The sequence below is a fragment of the Cyprinus carpio genome, chromosome B3 (genome assembly GCF_018340385.1).
Source record: "Cyprinus carpio isolate SPL01 chromosome B3, ASM1834038v1, whole genome shotgun sequence".
Classification (NCBI taxonomy): Eukaryota; Metazoa; Chordata; class Actinopteri; order Cypriniformes; family Cyprinidae; genus Cyprinus; species Cyprinus carpio.
In genome coordinates, this window is record NC_056599.1 from 7,220,810 (window position 1) to 7,243,114 (window position 22,305).

A 22,305-nucleotide genomic window follows, 5' to 3' on the forward strand; every position below is an offset into this window, starting at 1 on the left:
GCTATGTGTGGCCAGCTAGTCGTCACAGGAGATGGATTCTACCCCAGAGTGAGGTCATCGTGTGGGGCCGTGTCCGAATGGGCCGACAGAAGCGCAGTTACTGTGGATTGGTGGAACCCCTGCTAGAGCCGGACGGGTTGGGCCGCTGCCCGGACTGTTGCTATCGTTAAGGATGATAGGATCCCTATCAGATTGTGCAATTTGCAGCCTTATAAAGTGAACGTAGGCCGGTACCAGAAGCTTGGTCGGCTGTATGGAAACGTCTGGCGTGGACATCTATGGCCAAAGAGATCTTGAGTTTGACTTCGAGCACAGATGGGGTCGTCGATATTCGTGTGGTGGAAGCTGGAAGCCCTAAAGAGGAGGTAACTGTTGATGAGGTGAGTCCATTGATGCTTGGATCTGATTTAACTGATCAACAACGTCAAGTTTTTGATGCACTTATGAGGGAGTGGAGTGTTTTCTAAGAATGAGGATGATCTGGGGTTTAATGAGACTGTCCAGCATAGGATCTATACTGGCACTGCACCTCCTGTCCGAGAAAAGTTTCGCCCCCTACCCCCAATGATGTATAAGGAGATGAAACTACTGCTGGCAGGTATGTTGGAAAGAGGTGTAATTTCTGAGAGTAAGAGTCCATGGGCAGCCCCAATAGTCATGGTCAAGAAGAAGGATGGAAGTTGGTGCCTCTGTGTTGATTACAGAAAGTTGAATGCCATTACCCATAAGGATGCATTCCCTCTTCCCCGGATAGAAGAAACATTGACCACCTTAACTCAAGCTGAATGGTTTAGTACCCTTGATTTGGCGAGTGGCTATTGGCAAGTGGGGGTGCATGTGGACGATCGCCAAAAGACTGCTTTTACAACTCAGCTGGGGCTATTTGAATTTCAACGTATGCCTTTTGGCCTGTGTAATGGACCAGCTACATTCCAGCGATTAATGCAGCACTGTTTGAGTGACTATATTGTAGGCTTTCTGTTGGTCTATTTGGATGATGTCATTGTATATTCCATAGATTTTTACACCCATCATTTGGAGCGAGTATTCCAGCGGCTGGCATAGTATGGACTGAAGTTGAGGTTGGACAAGTGTCAGTTCCTTCAGCAACAAGTGAAATTCCTGGGGCATGTAGTGGACAAGACCGGCATCAGCCCAGATCCTGGTAAAACCGTGGCGGTACAAGAGTGGCCTGTTCCAACCACAGTTCGAGAGGTGAGGGCATTCTTGGGCCTAGCTGGCTATTATAGACGGTATATCGCCAATTTTGCTCGGCTGGCACAGCCGTTAAATGCCCTGTTAGTAGGAGTTCCAGTCAACAAGAAGTCAAATAATCATAGGATCGATTGGACTGTGGAGTGTCAAGCTGCATTTGAAAAATTAAAGATCTGTCTCACTCAGGCTCCTATCCTAGCATTTGCTGATTTCTCTCTGCTGTTTGTTCTTTATACTGATGCTAGTCACCAGGGGCTGGGAGCAGTATTATCTCAGGTCCAAGATGGGCAAGAGCGAGTGATCGCTTACGCAAGTCGCAGCCTCCACCCTGCGGAACGGAATGATGCTAATTATAGCTCTTTTAAGTTGGAGTTGCTAGCTTTAAAATGGGCTATGACAGAGAAATTTAAGGACTATCTGACTGGAGCAAAATGTACTGTGGTTACAGATAATAATCCGGTGGCCCACCTACAGACAGCGAGACTTGGAGCGGTGGAACAGCGCTGGGCAGCCCAGCTGGCTAATTTTTGACTTCACAGTGAAATATCGTGCTGGGCGTGAGAATGCTAATGCTAATAGTCTGTCCAGGTTCCCAGTAGATTGAATGGCTCCTATTGAGGTACGACTAGTTGAGGCAACAGAAGATGCCTGTCAGCCAGTAATTGACCTTCCAGATGTTGAAGAGTGGCGTAAGAGCCAAAGTGAAGATGAGGAACTTCAACAGGTATGGAAGTATGTGGAGTCAAGTAGGTGTACCCTCGACCATGGAGCGAGCGAATATGTCTCTTACGGTGAAAACAACTACTTCGACAGAGCGTTAAGCTTGTGATTCAAGATGGTGTTTTGTATAAGAGAATGATTGATCCCAGTACCCATGAGTTGCATCTACAGATTATCTGTCCGGCATCTAGACGAGAGGAAGTATGGCGAAGATACCATGATGCGTCTGCACATGCAGAAGTTTCACGGACACTTTCAAGGGTCAGACACTATTTTTTTTTTTCTGGCCGAAGATGGAGGAGATTGTCAAGGGGTACCACCTGGGTTGTGTCCGCTTGTGGCCTACAGAAAGGTAAGAATGAGAAGGCCCCCCTTAATCCAATCCTGGTATCATTCCCCTTAGAAGTGGTGTCATTAGACTTCTTGACATTAGGCCGTCCAGCTGATTCATGTCAAAACATTTTAGTCATTGTTGATTTGTTTACTCGTTATGCATGGGCTGTCCCTACGAGCGATGAAACTGTTAAGGTGACAGTCAGGGCTTTGTGGGTACAGGTTGTCCAGACTTTTGGTTGCCCCTTGAGATTCCATTCTGATATGGGCCCAAATTTTGAATCCGCATTGATGAAAGAGTTTTGCTACTTGTATGGTACAGTTAAGAGCCGAACAACCCCTTATCACCCAGCTGGGAATGGTAGAGTAGAGAGGGTGAATGGGACATTGTTGGGAATGCTGCGTACGTTAGAGAGAGATAAGCAGGATAGGTGGCCAGAATTTCTCCCCGAGTTGATGCAAGCATATAATAATACCATACATGGGGCTACAGGGTTTACACCTTCGTATCTGATGTTTGGCCGTTCCTTGCGGACACCTGTAGATATGAGCCTTGGAGTGGGAGTAGGGACAAACTAGAAAGGATTTGACTGGGTGGGTAAAAGAGCACCATGAAAAATTGTGTTGGGGCTTATGCCTTGGCAAAAAAGAGCCATGGATAAGACTGCAACAATATCTAAACAGATCTATGATCGTGGGGCCAAAGCTACCCCATTGTTGGCGGGGGTCAGCGTGTTTGGGTTCGGGACCGAAATAGGCAGGGACGCGGGAAGTTGTGTAGTTGGTGGGATCCTACACCTTATGTTGTACTAGGGACTTTGGGAAATACTGGACTGGTGTATCGGGTGAGACCAGAACAAGGGGGAAAAGAGAGAAGTTTGCATCGAAATGCCCTTAAGCTGTGTTGTGCTCCGGAAGTAAGCTACCCGCAACTTGTAGTGCCTGAAGAGACGAGGCGACAGTTGGATCCCATGCCTTATAGCATGTGGGTTGCCTCAGAGCCTGATCATGTGAATGAAGAGAATCAAGTTAGACGTTCTGTACGTCCGAATTTAGGGCAATGTCCTCTGCGGTATAGATGAAGGGTTTTAAGTAATCGCAGGGACTGCTGATATTTTAGTGTGGGGGGATGTGATGGGAGTGAATTGAGATGAATGCATTTTTTATACGTTTTAATGTTATATGATTGGTTCATTGATCAAGTGATTTGTATTGCTATGCTCATTCTTCTAAAAACCTCTGCTGATAGACTAATCAGTGACCTAGTGTCATAGGTTGGTTAGAAAAAGAGGTGGAGACTGTTGCCCTTTAAGACCGTGCTTGAGAGACTGAGAGGTGTGTCGTTTGGATTGCATCACTTACGTGGAAGTCTATGAAGTGTAGAAGTCTATGCCCTGTCGAGTGTTGTGCGCAGGGAACACAGAGCAGTGATAACCGAACATTTTACGGCTGTGCAGAAAACAGTGAGTCGAAGTGTTGTGAAGATGGCGCAGCTGTTGGAGATGAGTGAGTCAGCGTGTGTGTCGGAGACGAAGGCAACAGCGGTGAGCACAACGGCGGCTAGCAGAGTAATCATGTCGCACAGCTGTGGGAGACGAGTGACTCAACGAGTGCTTATTCCCCGAACCTGCAGCTCCTGTCAAAAAACAACCAGACCCTGGAAATTGACTAGACTGGGTAGTGGGAATTGCCACCCAGTCATATTGTGAGTACAACCCCAGTTTGAAGATCATCTGATGGATCTTATTGTGACGATTTTTGCATCTAATTCAAGAATAAAATATAAAAAAGTTTTTATATTTACACCATATGATGTAGCCTAGTTAAGCATCATGAGGCGACCAAGAGAGTGCTGATTCCCAAATATCAGCATGATTGCAGATTTGACATTGATTTTATTCATTCAGCAAACAAGTAATAATCATTCACTAATCTCCAAGTAGCACACATCGGTGTTTTGTTACTTAATGATTCAGCGCTTTTGAATTGATCATTTGAGTCAATGATTCAGCGATCCATTCGTAAAGACAGCATTTGCTTGATTGTTAAATGAAGCGATTCATTCAGCTGTCTGAATGAATCGCTTAAACTAATGATTTACATGTTCACTAATTAACAGTTTCTTGACTCCACCTACTGGCGGTTTACTGTTATATTTAAAATTTAAAAAAAAAAAAAAAAAATTAAATATCAATTTTTTTTCAACTTTTAATATTTTGCATATTAAAAATGATTTAAAAACTTTAAGTTCATAACATTATTCATGCATTTGTAATTTTGCAATGTAAATGTCAATTCCTTAATGAAATGTTATTATTTCTGAAAGATAATGCAAACATTTTTTATTAGAGTATGAAAAAATTTGAAAGAATTGCCCTTTCTTTAGTTAAAAAAAACACACCTTGGAAATCATTTTAATATCACAAATATGCTGATTTCAGTAAGAACTGGTAAAGAAGTGATTTAAAGTTATTTAAATTATGAAGAATTTCTCACATATCCAAGATTATCATCATTGCATTACTCTCAAATTGAATGATTAATTTAAAACAGGCCTATAACTGGTCAAAGTTTGGGATCATTGAGATTGTTTAATGTTTTAGAAAGAAGTATTTTTATGCTTATTAAGGCTACATTTATTTGATCAAAAAAAACAAACAAACAAAAAAAAAACAATAAAAACAGTAATATTGTGGAATATGATTTAAATTTATAATAACAGTTTTTTTTTTTTTTGTGATTACATTTTAAAATGTAATTTATTCCTGTGATTCAAAGCTGAATTTTCAGCGTCATTACTCCAGTCCCCAGTGAAATCATTCTAATATGCTGATTTACTGCTCAAGAAACATTTCTGATTATCAATATAGAAAACACAGTATGCTTTTATTATTATTATTATTATTATTATTATTATTATTATTTATACATCACATTCATTTAATCATCATCTGCTGAAGAAATTGTGTTGTGACTTAATGCTTTTTTTGTTTTATGTTAGTTTTTTTTTAAATGTTTTTGTTAATGTGTTTTTTATTTTAAAAAATATTTTTATATTTCAAGAAAATGCTGCTCTTTCAAATATCATGATTTACACAAAGCGGAAAAAAATGTGTTCCATATTGATAATAATATGAGCTAATATTAATGATTGAGCACCAATAATCATAACAGAGCAGTAAATCAAATTAAAAAAAAATAAATGCACAAAAATATTAAGCAGTTTTCAACATTCTTAATTACAATAAATGTTTTTTCAGCATCAGTTCTAATTTAAACAAAATTTCTCAATATTACTATTACTACAGCCTTAATGAGCAGAAGATACTTGTTTCCAAAAAACATAAAAAAACTTGTGTCCCCACATTAAGTCCTTGAATTTGAGGGTATTGGACTTGGAAAGTCATTGAAAGGTCCTTGAATTTAAAGTTAATCAGTGTGTGGGAACCCTATGTAATGATTTCTAAATGATCACGTGACACTGGAAAAACTGGAGTACTGCTTTGCATCATAGGAATAACATTACATTTTATAATATATTAAAATTTAAAACTTTTTTTTTTTAATAATTTGTAATAATATTTCACAATATTTCTTACAATTCTTTTTTTTTTTTTTTACTTTTTGATCAAATTCAGCCTTGATTAGCAGAAGATTTTGGCAGGTACTTTAATAATAATAACAATTCTATATACTTTACTATATATATAATAGTACTTTATTATAATATATTATATTTTTGTCATGATTATTAAATGGTGCTTTTTATTTTTTTTACAGGACAGAATGTATTTTTACAATATAAGATATATCTTTTAATGTGCTAAAATATATATTTTTCATATTGAGTGTTTGGGGTGTGGCTTGTGGGCGTGGCTTAGGGCGTGGTCAGATTTTTATTTTTTTTGTCTCTAGCTGATCACATGCCTGATTAATGAAGCTTATTTTAACAAAGTATAGGAGAAACATTTTCAGATAATCCAACCAATTAGCATCAGAGGAAGTCTATATATCGCCACTTTTCTCACCTCCATTCCCAGACGACAGCAGGTCAAATATGCTTATTCTGTCTATATGTACATATGTGACCTTGTGAATTGCCGTATAGTTCAGTTAAGACCTTATATATATAAATAACCGACTGTTTTCATTACATTTGTATTATCATGTTATGTTTCATCTTTTTAAACAATGAAAACTGTACAATGTATTTAGAGAAAGTGTGTTTTATAAATCAGTCAATTTAAATATCTATGTAAAATTGCTTATTCATGATGGTACTAAATAAAAATAGCATACATTATGATCCCTCTTATTTTGTTAAAATGTTTGCATATTCATATTCAATAGTTTGTTTAATAATATTTGCAGTCCTGTTAAATGTTTGCTGTCTTGCATTTGCTGAAAAAAAAAAAAAGAGTTTTGTTGATGCCTTGCTCTGTTTGTGGCTTTGTTGACAGTTTTTATTAGCGCATATGATGCATTTTTGTATAGAAGGCCCATAGCATTTATAACATTAAGTGTGCAGTAATTTATAGACGTTTACTGGAGACATGAATGTCCGTTTATGGAAATTTAACTACTTGTACCCTGGATTTTGTGGAGACTTTACTTCACACAGGGCCACAGGGATGTATGTGGATTTACCGGTGAGTGAGTAAACATTTCCGTATATGTCTGGGAGTTTTATCGCGTTAGTGAGTGGACTGGAAAACTACCGCACACAAAACAGTCTGTTTCTGTCAGTGTTCCAGAAGTCAGAAACGCCAGAGCACATAGACGGAAACTGCCGGAAAACGTTCCATTTATGGATTTGTGTGCTGACCATTGACCTGTTATATGTCAAAAGATCAAGGGAAATTTGATTTCTCAGTTCATGACCCCTTTAAGGCTTGTTCACATAATGATGTGTGTGGTAATATATATATATATATAGATGATATATATATATATATATAATATCTATATATATATATATATATTTTATATAATATTTGTTTTTAAGTTAAGTCAACACATTGGAATTATTTACACCAAGTGATACACAACACATTTGTCTCATGTTTTATTTGTTATGTGTTGGTCTGTTAACAATTTTAAGCTTTTACGTCTAAGAATCAAATTTAATGGCCACTGTCCATGATTGATATTTATTAATCCCGAAGGAAATTCAAAAGTATCTAACTTATGTCACAAAAGAAAATAATTCACACAATATCAAATACAAAAACAAAAAAAACAAAAAAATAAAAAAAAATAAAAACATTTGAAAATTAATAATGATAATCCAGTATCACTTTCATTACCCATAGACCATGTTACGAGGATTTTGCACCAATGCAAAATTTATATGCCAACATGGAATCCAGCCTTACTTTACGATATCTAAAAGTCTGAAGTCTGCTGCAAATACTCATCCATTGATGCACAATGTTTTTTTCTTTAATTACAGGAGATGCCCCTGAAATATGCAAACTCTCACTATTTATAAATAATCCACTTCTTTTGTTTGTTTTAGTTGATCTAGCTAAACTGCATGTTTGCCTATAAATGGTAGCTGGTTTTAAATACTATTATTTTGTTTTACTTCTAGAGCTTGTTGTCAGTGTTTGGGTAGTCATTAAACATTACAATTTTGCTGTTTTCTTTTTTTTTTTTTCCAACCCCCAGAGTGTCCCAAACAGAATAAGAGGATTGTATATACATTTTTAGAGTACTCTCCCCTGCTCGACTCCTGCAATATATGACCACAGATGACTGGGCCACTATTGGAAAAGACATTGAGGTGCTTCCTTTTTTACCATCTCTATGTTTGGCTTTGACTTGCAGAGTTTCTTTGCTACATTTTTTATCTTTTGCTGTGTGAAACATAACAGTGTATATGCAATTTCGTCCAGTCACTTGCACCAGTGTACCTAAAATATTTTCAGTCACACATAATTAAAATAGTGGGACTGCTGAGCCCTGGTTTTGACACAACTGCATGTAATGAACTTGTGAACAGAACAGATCATGAAAAATCATTTGATTCTGGTATGAACATTATTATTGTTATTTATCATCATCATGTAGATAATCTTTGAGTTTCTGAAATTTTGAACATTTTTTTTTTTCATCATTTAGAAAACACTATGAGCAATATGATGGTTTTGTCATCCTACACGGCACAGACACAATGGCTTACAACCGCATCTGCCTTATCCTTCATGTGTGAGAATCTGGGAAAGTCTGTCATCCTCACTGGCTCACAGGTAACACATTTTAAAATCATAGTTCACACCCAAAATAATTTATTTACCCTTAGACTATTAACTTGACAACCATCTTGTATATTGCAGGTGCCCATCTTTGAACTGAGAAGTGATGGGAGGGAAAACCTCTTGGGTGCACTGTTGATAGCAGGACAGTTTTGTCATCCCTGAGGTGAGATTTTTTTGTTTTTTCATCTCTATGAGAGATTCTTTTGTAGCCAATACAAAATGTGCAAGAATACTATCCAATATTTGTGATGCTTTCAAGACTCATATTTTGGAGCATGTTCTGCAAGTATAAAAGTGGTTGACAAAATAACATTATTAATTAATTTTAGGAATAAAAAAAGCATTTAAATAATTTGATTTTTTATTTAATATGGAATTTTAATAATGAAAAAAGGAAATGATATTTTGTATTTTTTTTATTTAATTAAAATGTGTATTTTTGAGATGATTACCAGTATATGTCTTGCAGTACACTGGTGTTTCTGCCATTCCAAACATAGCACAGTAAAGAAACTTACATAATTATTGTAATAATAATATAGAATAATAAATAATAAAAGTTTATGTAATAACTATGTAATAACCGTGTCTTTCTTCACAGGTTTGCCTCTATTTTCATCACAAGCTGTACCGAGGAAATCGTGTCACTAAAGTGGACGCTGAAAGTTTTAATGCATTTTCCTCACCAAATCTGCCACCGTTAGCCAATGCTGAAGCTGACATCAAAAGTTATTCCATTTGTTCTAACATTTATGCGTAGTCTTTGAGTCTGTTAAAAGATTATTTTACCCATAAATGAAAAATGCAGTTGTTGTTCTTTTCTTTTTTTTCTTTTCTTTTCTTTTTCTTTTCTTTTCTTTTCTTTTTTTTTCTTTTCTTTTCTTTTCTCTCTTCTACTTCTACTTTACTCTTGTCCTTCTTGTATTACCTATTATTTGCTTTAGAAATCAGAAAATGAGTTTGAGTGTTTTTTTTTTTAGGAAATTCGGGAAAAAAAATTCAGTAAATTTTTGAGCCCAGTGCTCATTTTGAAGCATGAAAGTCTAATTGCATGGTTAAGAACAGGGGCGGACTGGGCTAAAGCTGGCCCTGGACTGTGTGGCAATGAGCGGCACCCACCACACCTTGTACACACCACCACACCATAAGCCACATGTACAGAGCCATTTTTAACACACACTTAGAACAAACATAAAAATAGAAACACTCTCTCTCTCTCTATATATAGATCTATAATATATATATCATATATATCTATATATATATTATATAATATATATTATACTTATCATTAACATTAATAAATGACCTGAGATAGTCAACAAATTCATTTACATTATAATTTGTTTTTCCTGGTGTCCCGTAAATGGCAAATAGCAAAAAGTCAGTAATTGTGAAGAATTTTTTACACATCTCTTTTATAATAGAGGGACAGTTTTAATATTACTAAAGTTAATATACCTAACATAATATTAGTCCATATGACACAATGCTCTTCTTAAAAGACTTGGAATGTAGTGCAGAATGTGGACTGTTTTTTAATATAATATTATTAGTTATTATGAAATGATGCTCTTCTTAAAAGACTTGGAATGTAGTGCAGAATGATATAATAATAATAATAATATAATAATATAATAATAATAACACTTTTATTCAAAAGGGTTGCATTTACTGGATTTAAATGACAGTAAAGATATTTATACCTTTTGCTAATTATTTATATTTAAAATAAATGCTGTTCATTAACTTTGTATTCATCAAATAAGCCTGAAAAAGTATAACAGTTTCCACAAAAATCTTATGAAGCAAAAAACAGTTTTCAGTATTGAAAATAATAAGAACCATTATTAATAATTGATAACAAATAATAAATGATAATAAATTAGCAGCAAATCAGCATATAGTAGAATGATCAGTAGCTATGTTTTATTTATTTTTTTACCATTTGTTTGACATGAAAAAAAAAACTTAATTAAATTTTTTTCTGGATTCTCTTAAGTGTGTTTTTCAAAATGTTCTAATGAAAGATTTGTACAATTGAGAAATATAATTTTATCTTTCACTTATGTTGTTAAAAATATAACTGTTTTTTTTGCAGAACTTGTATTTTATTTATTTTTTTGTTGGTTCGAAACCGGCTCTGAGAATGATTTCTGAAGGAAGATGTGACTCTAAAAGACTGTAGTAATGATGCTGAAAATTTAGTTTTGATTACTGAAATAAATTACATTTTTAAAAGATCTTTAAATGAAAACCAATATTTTAAATATTTCATAATATTATTGTCTTTACTGTATTTTTGGTCAAAATAAATTCAGCCTTCTTTTAAAAAATAAATAAATAAAAAGCCTTAATTATTTAAACTTTTGACCGCCAGTGTGTAAAATAAAATAATGCATGTTAACTAATTAGCAAATTATGTTTTTATTAGGCTATAATATATATCATTTTCATACTCCACGGCACTTGAAAGCTAAAATATTTCAAATTTGTAGTGTTCTGTAAGTGTCAGTTTTGAGAATGATATTTTTACAGTTTATATATTTATTTATTTATTTACATTTTTTTATACTCGTGAAATTACAGAAGAAAGTCTGGATGAGAGATATATATTCACTCTTATCTTATGTCTGCTGCAAACTGCTACATTAATGTTTCTGGGTACATTGTGATGATTAACGCGCAATAGCTTTAAAATATGAGCATTTTGGGCCAGTGAAGTTTGCATCAAAGAAAAATTCATATCTGTTTTTAAACTTTTTTTTTACAGTTGGCAAATATTTCTGAATTGTCGATGATTTGGCTATTTCAACATGCTGACATTGACAAGCATTTTTGAACCACTGCACAGAGCCAGAGCATGCTAAATTAATTAGAATTTTTGACTCAAGTGGGCCGCGCAGGCCACTTGATGGAGGTATATAGGTGGTCACGTGTTTGTTTTCTGTTTAGTTCCTGTCTTTCCTTATTTGGTTCAGTTTCTGTTCTAATTTAGTTAATCATCGTTCATTCAGATCACCTGTGTTGTATTAATCATCTAATTAGTTCCCCTTTGTTTGGGTATCTCTTATAAGTCCTCAATTCTCCCTTAGTCTTTGTCTGTTCACCGTCATGTTTAATTTGCTCTTTGATGCCTGTGATTTTTTATTTGTCTCCTGGTTATTCTCTTGATTTGAAGTTGGAATTAAAGATTGTGTGCTGGATTACTCCTGCGTCTCGCGCCTGTCTCCTTAGAGCACAGAACCTGTGACAATAAACTACGTACGTTTACTATAATTCATTCTTTATATAAAAAGTTAAGAAATGGGCCAGTCCACATTATAAAGCGGCCCACCAGGAAGACTCCAGTTGCTCCAGATGGCCAGTCCGCTACTGGTTAAGAAACAAAGTAAATGATTAAAAACTTTAATTTGTTACTAATGTGTAAAATAATCACACAAAACATGTAACAAATGTTGAGTAGATATAATTTGGCATAAAACTACAAAAAAAAAAAAAAAAAAAGTTAGCTGGCAAAAATGTATGTGATTTTATTTAGTTTTTATTTTGTTTTGTTTTTTTACTTATATATATATATATATATATATATATATATATATATATATATAAATATTTTTTTTTAATCAGTTTTTGCTGTTCACTTTAATCCTGTGATGTGAAGAATAAATTACAAATATTCCATGTTGCCTTGCAATTAATATTAGTTTATAAAAACTGCACATGTAATACTTACACAAAAAATTAAGAAAGAAATGTGTAATTGTCACATTTCAGGACACTGCTTGAAATTTCATGTGAACTCCCTAATTAGTGATGCTGTTTACTGAGTTAGTTTTTTATTTAAATGTTGAGTATTATGCTTTATTTCTTTCTCTTCAGTTAACTGGGACACTGTGTGGCGAGCCAATACTACTGCCAAATTTACTGTCAACACACAAATGAACTGTAATGTGGGTCTCCTGCGACTCTTCCCAGGAATCACTGCTGATACGGTAAGGTTGTGTTGTAATGTCTGCCTTTATTTACTACACTGACAAATCTCTTCATTCAGCATAGGAACATGTTCATCATTTCACGATTTTAGGTAAATAATGACAGACATTTTGGATTAACTATTCCTTTAAGAGTGCTCAAATGTTTAAATTATATCTATTCTCTCATCAGGTTAGGGCCTTCTTGCAGCCTCCTATGGATGGGATCGTATTGGAGACATATGGCAGTGGTTAACGCCCCTGACAACCGCGCTGACCTGCCTGGATGAGATCCATAAAGCGACTGAGAGAGGACTCATCATGATCAACTGCACTCAGTGCCTCAGGGGCTCTGTCACAACCTCATATGCGACTGGCCAGGTATGTGTTTTTTGTTTGAGAAAGGCCTCATGTGAGTGTTTACAGGTGTGTGCAAGCTTTTAATGTTCCCTTTCAGGCTCTGAGTAAGGCTGGAGTGGTTGCTGGGTTTGATATGACCCCGGAAGCTGCTCTTTCAAAACTCTCCTATGTGCTGGCAAAACAAGACCTCAGTACAGAAGAGAAGAAAAAGGTATGCAAAATGTTTAACAAAAATTTTTACCACATGACATATTGTTAGTTATTAAATTATTTATTCATCAAGGTAATTATTTTTTTTTTATTCTTTACTACTAATAGTAATTTATTAATTGTGGAGTTTACAACCTGAACTAACTTTGCCTTGCAATAAAAAAGCCAATATTTTTAGATACTGATATTTTAATATATTTTTCATCTGCATGTGGGTTGAACAATTGTACAGTTGACAAACTGAAAGACATATGTTTTAAATTAATTATGAATTAAAGCTGTTATTTTTTCATAAGATGCTGAGTCGCAATCTGCGTGGTGAAATGATGGTAAAACCAGGAGGAGCAAAGCTTTCTCTCAGTGACAGTCGCTTTATTCAGGCCATTGCCAAGTCCTTCAACATTTGCTTTAAAGAGGTAATGTAATCTGCAGTTTGTCTGTTTCTAACATTGTTTTGCACTTCAAACACTCAGGAGTAGGGGTGTGCGATATAGAGACTATGCACTGATGTCACTTGCCCGCTGGGACTTGCCCCCTTAGCCGGACTGAGTGGCAAAACATCCTGCAACATGGACTGGCTTTAGTAGGGGAAACTGTGAAATTGGGAGTAAAACAAGATCCAGTTTCCTGGCATTTGTTCCTGATTTCGATGCCTAGGAAATACGTAAAGCAAAGCCTATTAACACTTTATTTGCTAGACAACACTATAAATATAATATAGGTAGATCTAAGTCTGGATGATCACTTCTGTCTGTCCTTGCTTTGTAAGGAAAACTTACATTATCTAACCATCCCCGTTTGTAGAGCACAGGGCTAAGTGTATATTTTTAATAAATGCTGACAAAAACTTTACAGATACGCAGCATATACTGTAAGATACTAAATATTTAATTGGAGTTGTTAGTACTAGGTATAGTTTTACCCCAATGTTCAAACATATCTGACAAAATGGTAACTACAAATACACGTTTCGCTGCCTGAATTCTAGTGATTTCTGCAAATTGCAGTGAACCATTTGCTTTTCTTTTCTGCAAGTTTCAGCATTCTGTAAAAGATTTCATGTTAAATCTATTTGTATAGTCAGTCGCACAGCCCTTTCCCATTTTAAATGTTTTTTTTTATGGCATTCAAGCAGAATACCGATGCTGCCACTTTTTTGTGTGACATAATTTGCATACAGTCTATAGATAAAAATGAAAGTGGCATTTTTTTTACCTGTTTTATAACTTTATTTACAGTTTTTTTTTTTTTTTTTTTTTTTTTTTACAGGTGGTTTTTTTCAAAACTCTTCACACAGTGAGCACGACAGCAGTCTATGTGGACTAAATTGTGGATAATTTATCATTGCTTTTTGAACAATATGCATTCAGTGACTACATATTTCAAGTTACATTAATTATTTTCTCACTCCGACACAAACTCCACCAAAACTCTATGTACACACAGGTCAATTTGCATGTTAACATACTCTTTTCAAAACTGTTAAACTTAAGTACATAATACAAAAATGAATAAGACAATGTGCTACAGATTTACAGTAATACCATACTGAAATATGTTCTTAATGTAAAAAGAAAAAATACTATCAAAAAATTTATTTAGCTGAACAACTACACAGGCATTAGTCTTTTAACTAATGACAAATTACATAGGAAAGGGGTCATGATCTGGAATTTTTTTTTTTTTTTTTTACAATTATTTTATAGTGTTCTCTGATGACTCTGATGTTAGCAAACGTTTGTCATCAAAAGGCATCATAATGTAGAAGTAATAGGCTATTTTCTATCCATTTTATATCTATTTTGACCCTCTCTGCTAAACAGTCTGTTTTTAGAGGCGGGGCGCATTCAGGACTCAAGAAGTAAATGCCTACGGCCACGATTGGCTAACAGTTTTGCATATGAAAATAACAGATGGACACTGCTGTGATGTACTCTGAAAACAACATGAGTCATTTAGGTTAAAAAACCTATAAATACTTAGTGTATATCTCAAAAGATCTGGAACAGAGAAGCAATAGTGGTAAAAACATGTTTACTCAGACTTATGTGCTGCGACATTACTGTTGGATCCAATATAGTCATACTCAGCACTGTATCATCTTTTACTTTCAGCCTCTCTGAAAAGCCTGTGTCAAACTGTCTTGTTTAAAAAGGAATCTAAAGTAAAATAAAGCCAAACAAACAAACAGTGTTTCACTGACGAGATCTGGAGCTCTGTCCTAACGTTACACTGTGTTTACACCGGATGCGAGTGGCACAATGCAACTGAAGACAGCAGAACCCATTATAATCTGTGATTCTGTCTACAATGGTGCAATGTGGTGCAACACAACAAATCCTCAACAGTAAACTGATGTTCTGTTCTATTTCTGGCATACTCCAAGTGCTCTCACTGCTTCTGACATGAAAAAGAAAAGGACTGGCAATGCAACAATGCTCATGTCCGAGTGTTCCCAGATAGCAAGCAACCATTGAAACAATGTTAAAGTTTTTTTTTTTTTTTTTAATTGCTAACATGCTTTTGTCCGATCTCTAGTCACATTTTCGAAACTCTAAGCACAATTAGCACAACATCCGTCTGTTGTGACACAATTCATGTTGTTTTCACACAATATGCAGTCAATTACCATGTTTTAAAATGCTTACATTTTCTTCTCATACACGCTTAACAAAAACCCAGTTCATGGATCTTTTTAGTCTTATTCACAAATGCTTAAACACAGCGTGTCAGAAATGAAGACCTAATGTACCAAACCTTAAATATTGTAAAAAGCTTCTACTTCTGCTACAACAGCAGCTCAAAAGTATTTACACAAAAAAAAAAAAAAAAAAAAAATCTCTATATAAAATATTGTAACAACTGATAAGCATTTTTAAGTAGCAGATCACTAAAATATTTAGAAATAGCTGATTCCAGATTCAGTTGGAGGAATAGTCAGGTGTTTGAAGCTCTTCCCATTACATCAACAACATAGAGTAAAAAAATACCTCTTTGAATTGGTTTTGTGGATGCAGAGCAACACAGAATTAGAAAATAAGAGAGAGAGAAAATGCCTTGGAGAGGTAGAGAAATAGTTGTAAGAGGGAGAGGAGCATTTGGTTTAGAAAAGAAGAGGTAGGGGAGAGGAGTGAGAATGTGTGGACTGTGTATTTTTTTTTTATGTTGGTTTGCTTTTGTGCAGCTTTTATGTTTGTTTGTATTTTTGAGATTTTATTTGTTGAATGTATTGTAGATTGTTTCTGTGTGTTTTTCTGAGAATTTTGACTTTTTTTGAACCTAATTGTGAATTTGCAGTATCTCACAACTCTGAAAAAGTCTAATTTGCAAGATGTAAACTCACAATTCCAATAACAGAAGTCCAAATTGTGAGATAAAAAGGTCAAAATGACTGTTTTTACTTTTTTTTTAATTATGTGACAAATACAAGCTAGCATAGTAACCAAAGGCCATGTATGTTGGAATTTTTCACTGAATCACTAGCATCAGCTACCATGGGGCACCATCCACATCCAACAACCACCCACTGGAAAGCAATTTCAATCAAGGTTCCAACTGAATTTCTGCCTGGGGGACCCTTTTTTTTTTATTGTACATTCTATAAAGTAAAGACTCATTTAGTTTGAGATCATATGTTGCCAAGAATGAACACATTCAACACTTAAAAATGTAAAAATGGGTTTCAGCTGAAGGTAAACTGAAGGCTAAATTACAAAAAAACTTTGGATTTTTATAATGTCTATTAAATGCTGGTAGGACTGAAACATGACAAGTAATGCTGTTTTTTGTAAAGCCTAGGGTTGCCCTTAACTAATTTTTTTTATGGTAGGGTTGTAGTTTTTATTTTTTTGGGTTATTCGACTAAACACACGTTTATTAATAAACTGGTTAAATCATTATAATGAGCCTTTAATTGCCTACATAGCCTAATAAGCACTCAAGTGCATGCATAAAGCTTGCCACAGTGCACCGGCAGAAGTAATGTGTCAGTGAAAAAACAGTAAGGAGACTGCATTAACATTTAAATAATTTGATAAACTAATGCTTTCTTTGTTCTCTGTTTAAGAGATGAACTCGGCAACACTGACTCATAATCTCAGCAGTAGTGGACGTGCCTGTATTCATGTTTCACACGGATTACATAATCTGAGAATATTTGTTTTCCATTTGGATTGGTTCATTTGAAAGTAGACATTTCACTCTCTATAGACATATTTTTAATGTCTTGTAAGGCAAAGGTATACAAGGAGTTTCGCGCTCAAGTTCACAGAGTTTCGGTTCATTTCTGTGATGAGTTCCACAGTTAACAGGAGTTTCGGTTCATTTCTTGTTGTTATTGTGAGTCCACACTAATAAACATAGAGTCTTCACAGATTTGAAAGATGTGTTACTCTTATCTGGTTTGCTTTAATTGTTGGGGGTGCATATTTTTAGAGTTGTTATGTGTAAAGGTGTATTTTTCTTTTTTATTTGATTTGATTGTGCAGCCTCAGGTTTTACTATCCACACAGACACGATACCACACATTCCTCTAGGTTAACATTAGATTAAGCGGCCATGTAAAGTTGCTAATACCTACATATTTGAGATAAGCCATATTTGAGGTTGATGAATGATAGGCAAGTGTTTGGATGTTCTGCCTGATGTACTGTATTACCATAGACTAGTAGTTAATGATTACTAGCTATTAACAATCTTTAATTCGCATGATTTGTTTATTTGTTTTTTGTTTTTTTAAAAAATTTTTTATGACTTCGCCTGAGGGCAACCCTAATAAAGCCATCAACTCTAAGTATTTTGACAATCACTTTGCTGTGATTGACCATATGTTTCTTTTGGATAGAAACTAGTGCTAATGTTTTCACCGAATGACTCGATTTTGAATCAGGTTTTCTGTGTTTTGAACGAGAGTATATGAAAAAAAAGGTATTCAGCATTTTGAAATGTAGAGTTTGTATTTTTTTTTAACAAAAAGTGGTTTTGGCCAGAAAATGTACTATTTGGCTGATTGTTTGATGTAGTTGTGTTGCTGTGTTAAGAGTTTAGAAAAGTAATTTAAGTATTGGTAAACGCTTGTTAGCAATTGAAAAAAACTTTAAGTCAACGTTGTTGTGTCAATGATAACTGCATTGCATTAATGTTTCAAAGTGGTGTTGGTTCAATATCACTTTTGCACCTGCAATTAATGTTGAACCAAGATTGAGATTTCAACAGAAAATCAATTAAAAAGTAAATGAATCAACATTATGATTATGACATTATGGTACTGGTTCAGTATCACTTTTTGCACCCACAATTGATGTTGGAACAATGGTGAGATTTAAAAAAATAATAATTAAATAAACAAAATTAAAAATCCATTGAATCAGCGTTACTCTGATTGATTCTACATCACTGCTGTTGAATCAACACTGAAATTATAAAAAAATGATCAGTGGTAATGTCATTGAATCAGCATGACTGATTCTACATCACTCCTGTTGAATTAACATTGAAATTTAACAAAAATGATCAGTGGTAATATTGTTGAATCAATGTTACACTATGACTGATTCCACATCACTGATGTTGAATCAATACTAAAATTTACAAAAATAAACATTGAAACAAAAATAAACATTAAAACAACTGAAATGTCAACATAAAATAATGTTGCCAACTGATGTTCCAAGTTAATGTTGAAACAACATTAATATTTCTGACCATTTAAAAGTTTGGTGAAAACCTTTTCAGACATAAATGATACCTTTCCAGTAGATGAGTCCATTTATTTTACAGTTTATTATAACACAATCAATGACAAAAGACAGAATTTTTATTAAAAATTTATAAAAAAAGAAAAATTACGATTACGTAAACACTGTGGAAAAATAATATTCAGTTTGAACCACTTAGACACTGCTGGGCACAATCTTAAACACTTTCAACTCTTTTTTTTTTTATTTTTTTATTTTTTTTTTTATATTGTTAAAGTACATGAATATATTGCCAAAAACAACACATAAGACAAGTACTGCACATTCATGAAAATATTTATTTCTCACCACATTGTAAAATCCTTCAGTACATCATTGCAATTAGGCTGCATTTTGTACTGAGAAGCAGAACATATTCCAAATACAATACAATATACAGTAGTACATAAACTTTTGTGGAGATGAATAAAAAACACCTTAGCATCATCTCTTCATATAGCTGGGTATGGCCACTTTATCTATATCACAGTCGATGTCCTCCCTCCTAAGACAGCGAGAGAAGAATCTTCTCAAATGGCGAATCCATCCTTACACAGACTCTGCATCTATTAGGTCACAGGCCTCCTCCATTGCTTGAATGAGGGGTATAACATAGGGTCAGAGATCATAAACCTTCCACTGCCATGCAGAAGGGGAAAAGGAAAGGAAGGGAGAGTGTTGTGGGAGGTTCTGGAATAATGGGACCGGACACCTAATCTGTCCACTGCTTAGTCTTTCTAAAAACGTATGTGGTCGGTGTTTTAAGGACATGCCACTGGAGGTCCCCATTCTGCCTGATTGCAGTATATATTGTGATGTTACCACCACATTGACCTGGGACATTCAAAAGAGCTCTTCTCCCTATTCCTATTCCTCTTCCTGCACAACTGCCTTTCATTTTTGTTGAAGACAAAAATTAATCTGTTAACCTTTTATAGTGCTTACACCTTTATTGTTGAGTTTACAGTTAAGCACCTAAGTGTCTGCACACCTGATGGCCATGTTTGATCAATAGGTTCATATGTGTAGTATTCTGGAAAGTAGTGTCTTGAAATGGCAAAAAAGTGACATTATGTTATATTTCTGTGTCTAATTTAGAGAAGTGTGTTTAGTGTTTTGCAAAACAATGTGTGTAGTGTAGTGCAAAAAGTGTGAGGCTGAGAATGTGCTTATAGTTGTGCAGACCTGGGCTGAGGTTTTGCTCTTTGAGTGTAAGGTTTCACTAGCTGTGTGTTATTTAAAGTGTGTAAGCAATAGTAAAAAACTGTAATAAGTGAGTCATTGCGATTGAACCCAAATCATTTAAACAGGTGATTCATTCAGGAACAAAACACCGTCATTGCGGAGAGAGGCAAAACTGTGCTATGGTGGCTGTTTGGAATAATTTTTGTTGTCGAAAGAGAGCAAAAGCAGGCAATTAGGTGTCTAAAATGCAAGTCTCTTAATTAATTCCTTGTTTATTGAACTGTTTAAAAAAAATAAATCTGTATGTAATCATGCTGATTTTTGAAGGAAATGTGTTTTAGTTTTTTGGGTGTTTTGTTTGGTATTTGGTTTATAAAGTCTTTGGATGAAAAATGGCACTCTATATCTTCAATTTTGCGATCATTCTAAATGCATTTTAACACACTCTAAATGCACGCATGCACTAGTCTAATCTACTAGACTTCATGGCACTCTGTGGGAGGGTTTTGTTTGGTTTTTGGAAAATTACTGATAGTCAAATCGCACATCGTTAAAACAACAATTACGATATTATCACAGACGATATATATATCACACACACTGCACCACTATCTTTTTGGCTAATTTGTGCAAAACCTTTTGCTAAACTGTCAAAGCTTCATTTTAACCACCAATGCAACGATGCAAGTATTTACCTTACCTACATGCTTGCAAAGGGTTGATGTCGAAATTTTATAAGCTGCTAGTTTGGTCTTTCTAGGCAAACACAACTTATACTGCATAATAGAGCTTAAATATGCCCAGGGCTTTGCTTCATTTCCTTTGAGTTTAACTTTCAGCAGAATATGACAGAGTTTCAGATGGGTCTGCACCATTAATGGCTGTCTTGTACGTCTGCATCTTTTCTTGCAATTTTAGCGCCCGGTTTGTTCTCCTGTCCATTATTACCTTAAGCAGTTTCCAGGGAGCGATTTTTTTTTTTCGTTTGTTTAGTTTTTTTTTACTCAGTAATTAATGTGTTTTGAAATGTAGCGAAGTACAATATTTCAAACAAAATATACTTAAGTAAAAGTACAATTACAGATTTTAAAAACTACTTTAAAAAGTAGAAGTACGCAGAAAAGCTACTCAATTACAGTGACGCAAATAGAGGTAATTTGTTACTTTCCACCTCTGGTTTGCAGTACACAAGCCACGGACGGTTAAGACAGCTGACTCCACTGTGTGATCCTTTCTCTCTTTCTCTCACTCTCACACACACATGCGTGCACACGCGACGCGCAAACTCAGCATTTGAACAGTCAATAGCAAATACTTAAACTAATAACGAAACATACTTACAGTAGCTGATTCAGAAGCGCCAGATTGTCGTAGCAAAGTCAGAAAAGTTACCTCCTTTCCTAGGTTCTTGAAAAGGTCGTCCATAAAATGCATTGCTGTTCTGTTGTAAGTAATCTTAAAGATTCCTAAATGCATCTACTTTCTGAAGGCCAAATAAAGTGCTTTAGCTTTCGCCTAGATAACACAGCATCTCCCTGACATGGCTGCTTCAACACTAACTGCGGTTACTGAAACCACGCCATCTTTCTTTGTATGAACATTTGGGCGGCATTATGCAAATATTTCCACATAGTTCCCTAGACATGTGGGGTTGTGTTTTGAACGAGCCATTTTAGGGGGGCGTGGCAGAGTCTTAACTTAAAGAATATCTCTTTGGATTTGAGACTTTAGTCTTTGTAACTTTACAGATCTTCATTATGCACCAAGGGTTTGTAACACCCCAAAGAGAAAGGAAAAAAATTGAAATCACATCATATGACCCCTTTAACAGTTAAATTTCAAATAAAATAAAGCGTTTGTGTGTGTATTTTTTTCTTTTCTTTTTTTTTCAATGAAAATTTCTTTAAAGCTGCAGATTCATCTTATATCAGGGATGTCCAATCCTGCTCCTGGAGGGCCACTGTACTGAATAGTCCAGTTCCAACCCCAATTAAACACACCTGAACCAGTGTCACGGTTGGTAAACCGTGGTCTCGGGTTTGCACTATGTGGGTGCAGTATATGTGTGTCGCTCGTCAGCACTGATTGTTTCATGTGGGCGTCTCCGTTGATTGTTCATCTGCACCAGCTGTTACTCATTACCCGATCCCTACTTATTGCCCTGTCTTTTGTCTTGTGTTTGTCAGAGCGTTGTATGAAGTCTCCTGTTCGTTTGCCTGGTTTCTCATTCCTGTTCCTCTGTGTTTCATCATCGCTGTTCGTCTGACCCTGGAACCCTGTCCACTCTTCAACACCGGATGCAATGACTCACCA

At 35.1% G+C, this 22,305-nt stretch overlaps 1 pseudogene; it reads left to right on the forward strand.

Annotated features, from left to right (window-relative positions):
- The first annotated feature begins 278 nt into the window (after window positions 1-278).
- LOC122136707 overlaps window positions 279-22,305 on the forward strand; it is a 33,812-nt pseudogene continuing 11,785 nt past the window's right edge.